This window comes from Clarias gariepinus, chromosome 27 (genome assembly GCF_024256425.1).
Source record: "Clarias gariepinus isolate MV-2021 ecotype Netherlands chromosome 27, CGAR_prim_01v2, whole genome shotgun sequence".
Taxonomy (NCBI): Eukaryota; Metazoa; Chordata; class Actinopteri; order Siluriformes; family Clariidae; genus Clarias; species Clarias gariepinus.
In genome coordinates, this window is record NC_071126.1 from 496,139 (window position 1) to 500,915 (window position 4,777).

Here is a 4,777-nt window from a genome sequence, read left to right on the forward strand (position 1 = left end):
AGATCTGCATCAGCAATGGGTCCATTGCATAAAAATCATTTGTTTCCCCCGTCACTTTTAGATTCAGCATTTTTATCATGGCACGACAAAGGCATTACAAATTTTTATCATTTGTATGAAGATGGAGTATTTAAAAGTTTTGCTAGTCTGTCCTCGGAGTATGAGCTGCCTGCATCTCATTTTTTCCGTTACCTGCAAGTGCGCAACTTTGTATCCAAGCGTTTTCCTAATTTTTCTTCTATACCTCCCAGGCAGCCCTGGGAAAATCTGATCACATTTAATCCATATCAGCGAGGTGTGATATCAAGAATCTATAATTTTATTTTATCTTATGGTGATTGTAAAATCGCTAAAACCAGAGCTGCTTGGGAAAATGAACTGGGATTGCAGTTGAGTAAGGAATGTTGGGGGAAGGCTATAGACAGAATACGCTCCAGCTCTTCCTGTGCCCGTCTCACTCTTATTCAGTTTAAGGTTTCCATTATTCCAAATCAAGGCTGGCTGAAATATTCCCTAATGTTGTGGACAGATGTGACAGGTGCCATGCCTCTCCCTGTAATTTAAGTCACATGTTCTTTTTGTGCCCAAACCTGCACAACTTTTGGACAGGTTTTTTTTAATCTAATGTCCACTATACTTGGGGTACAGTTAAGGCCATGTCCATTAACTGCCATATTTGGCATTACAGATTTTTCAGTTCCATTAAGTTCTGCAGATAAAGACGTTGTCGCCTTCTCATCTTTGTTGGCCAGACGTACAATACTTTTACACTTGAAGTCCGTTAATTGTCCCTCAATCTCTCAGTGGATTAAAGATTTTTTTTTTTTTTTTTAAGCTAGAAAAGATAAAATATACACTGAGAGGTTCTAATAATATGTTTTTTCACAAATGGCAACCATTTATTGCTTATTTCGCAAGCTTACAGGTACTGCCTGAATGATTATCAGGATTGGTCATGCATTGGACTGGATGTATGACCAATCTAATTCACACAGATTAGTTTGAGCCAAAGGATGTCAGGATGTGTGTGTGTTTGTGTGTGTGTGTGTGTGTGTGTGTGTGTGTGTGTACTATCAGTACATCTGGCCATTTAAGATACAACAACGATTAATTTTGGTTGCGCACCATCGGTCACGCACTGGTTAATAAAGTTAAACCCCACCTCAAGCTTGCTCAAGGCAGTCCTGTGCAGCACTCTGGAGGGTACTTTGCCACCAATATCATGATGGGGCTTCCGTATGCACGGTCAAGCAAGGAACACTTGTGGGTCTTAGGGGATGAGCCCAAGCACCAGTGCCATCGGCACCAGGTGCACCATACAATCAGTATGGCTTTTGAAAATGATGTCACTAAATATGGCACAAGTTTAAGGCATCGTAATAGTTGGACATTGTCTTTGCTTGCATTATTGCTAGTGAGTGCTTGATGTCGACTGTAATGGAGGAGGTGCTTGGGCCAGTCATAGCATAAGCATAGGGTGTGTGTTGGATGTGTACTGTGTGAATCTTTGTGTAGGATGTGTACTTTTTGTGTAGGATAAGAAGTTTCTGTGTGTCTGTTTCAAGATGGCAGTGGTGAGATCTGCTGCCGTCACAACTGCTCCGAACCCTTTTACTTTGTTTTTGTTTTTGTCTCTGGATCCAAGCTGGCCGAGTGAGATCCTGAGGGAAAACAAAGGACATGAAGCAAAGCGTTTCAAGGGAAACGAGCCGGCGTCAGAAATAGGGTGAGAGCCTGTGCACACAGCACACCTCTGCCTAGCATCCTGCTCGCCAACGTCCAGTCACTGGAGAACTCGATGGTCTCAAGGCGGGGGCAGACTGGAAGCAAAAAGTGGCCCTGGACTTCCACAGCGGCCAACCACATCCAACATCATATAACACTGGCTCATTAATGTAAAGATAATTCATGTTAACAGAGATATAACACAATGCAGAAATCAATGCTATTTAACACTAGAAGCGCCGAGCAGCGGTCATTTGACCGCAAGGGGGTAAAAAAAAAAAAAATACTTCACACTCGATCAAATTCCAGGACCCTCCTTCCATGACTTTTCCTAGTTCTGTGAGCTTAATCACCCTGTATGCTTAAATTTTTTAAATCGCACCAGTAAAAGCCAGTATGAAGCTATTTTGCTCTTATTTACGTGAAATCGCTGACAGCTGCGCGGCGGCATTAAGTTTCCTGCCTTTTTCAACCTGCGATTCTCATTTCTCTCAGCAGATGGCGCAAGGGATCGCGCCAATTATCTATGCGTCATTCAGTGCGTATATGTAACTATCTCAGGTTTCATTCCATATATGCAGTTTATATATATTTATATATATATATATATATATATGCTTCCGTAAAATATCGACAATTCGCCATTCGTTCTGGCGTTGATAATCAGCGATATTTTATAAGGTTTTGAGAAAATTAATTAGTTTGTTCGTTCTGTTAGAAGCTCCCGTGAAATTATCTCTAAAACAATATTGTTTTACATATTACATATGTAATGACCCCTCCTGAGGATATAAAGCCTCATTATTAAATTTGAATAAATCAGATCTACCACAGCAGATAATAAACCATAGGTAAAGAAGCAGATCTGGGGGACTCATGGACGTAGAGTATTATGGTGAACTGGTATGTTTGGATGCTGTCTTCCTCACTCTCATTGATCACTCAGGTTTGCTGACGGTGAGGTGATTGTTTGCTTTACATGTCAGGAAGCCCTCATGTTTGTGTTTCCTTCTGGCTCTCCCTTTTAGTTATGCTGTCATAGTTAGTCCTGCCGGAGTCTCTGCTTGCACTCTACAGTTAATATACATTCACATTATACATTGTGTGACTGTGACCATACCTAACTGCCATCTCTCCTCTTCTTCTCTTTCCCCCCCTTTTTCTTTTTCCTCTCTCCTCCTGTCCTCCCCCTTTCACTCTTTCTCTCTCTCTCTGTCGAGCTACACATGTCATTCCTGAGCTGCCAGTGATCCAGACTCCCTCTGCCCTCCGGACCTGTCTGACCCATCCTGGTGCCCCGCTTCTGGCTGAAGATCTCGTCACATGGATGCTCCGTGTGTCTCTCTGGGATGCGTCTGGTGTCTGGGAATGATTCTCTCTACCTAGAAAATGGTTCTGGCCTTGACTGGTGTTGGCAACTGTTTCTCTGGGGACTTGACAATTCGATAGTTCATGACTGGAACTTCTTACAAGTCTACCTGGGTCTTCAATAACTACCTGGACTCCATATTAACATCAATTAACATCAGCTATTATAGCTGAACTGCCTCCCACCCTACACACTGTATAAATGCAGATCATTTACTGCTTTCTGTTTCACCCAGATGAGGATGGGTTCCCTGTTGAGTCTGGTTCCTCTCAAGGTTTCTTCCTATTACCAACTCAGGGAGTTTTTCCTTGCCACTGTCGCCCTCGGCTTGCTCACCAGGGACAAACTGACCATTTTGATTCATACAAATTCACATTTCATACAAACTTAAATAATTCTTTTGACTATGTAAAGCTGCTTTGCGGCAATGAAAATTGCTAAAAGCGCTATACAAATAAAATTGAATCGAATTGAATTGAATTGAATTAAACTATGCTATGTCATAACCGAGGCAAACACCACGATTATGCCACGTTTCGTTCAGTGTTGCTAGGCAACAGACCATGCGCCTAATCGGCGGGAACGTGGTTCACTTGGCCGCGGTGTATTATAAACCTGCGAATTGTTTCACTGCTTATGTTCATGTAATAAAAGCGAGGGAAATGTGAAAGTGATGTATGGCCACTGAATGAGAACTAAATCAAAGATTTCGGTAACTACACTGAGTGTAACATCTGCATAGTGACACCAAACAGCTGAACACCTTTACTTTTCCGTTTAAAAAAAGCTGTATTTTGTTTGTTTATATTTAGAATGTTTATAAAAGTACACAAAGTAGGCGCGCACACACACACACACCCCCACACACACCTCCCCTGAGCTCTCGGTCAACATTTAATCACCGTCGGTATGCAAATGAGTATATCACCGTCGGTATGCAAAAGACGTAGCCTAACGTGGTGTCATGTCGGATTTCAACGGTCACGGAGTGGAAAGACTTTGAAGCAGTTGCAGCGTTTTTTCAGTTAAAACAAGCACATCGATGAGTCCACATTGTTTCACTGGTTATGACATAGTGACACTAAACAGCTGAACAACTTCACTTTTCCGTTTACCTCTGAGAAAAACAAAGTTGTATTTAGTTTGATTATATTCAGAGTAACACCTTCCAACCACCTTTCATAGTCTATTGTTAGTTTTAATGATTTGGCAGAAACTAATTATCACTACATAAGTACCCCAACACCACTGATCATGAGTTTCAGCTGAAACTAATTCTATACATGCAACAGAAAATGTAGATGCAGATTCCAAATGTATAAAGATGCATGCTATATGTATGTGTGTGTGTGTAATCAAGGCTGGCTCTATTCAGGGGCAAGAGGGGCAGCGCCCCCTCAACTAAATGTCTGCACATGTTAATATAATCCTAAACTTAATATATTACAAGTTGATAAACTGATCTGCGGTAGCAGAGTAATCCGCTGAAAAAGGGACACTACACAATACGGTATTAGATGTCCCTCATGTCTCTGTTCTCGGCTGTGCGTATTTATTCACAGGCTGCAGCACACGCACGCGCGCACACATACACACACACCTCCCCTAAAGCAGTTGCAGCGTTTTTCAGTTACAACAAGCACAGCGATGAGTATAAGAATAAAATAAGGTAACAGTTTGGTC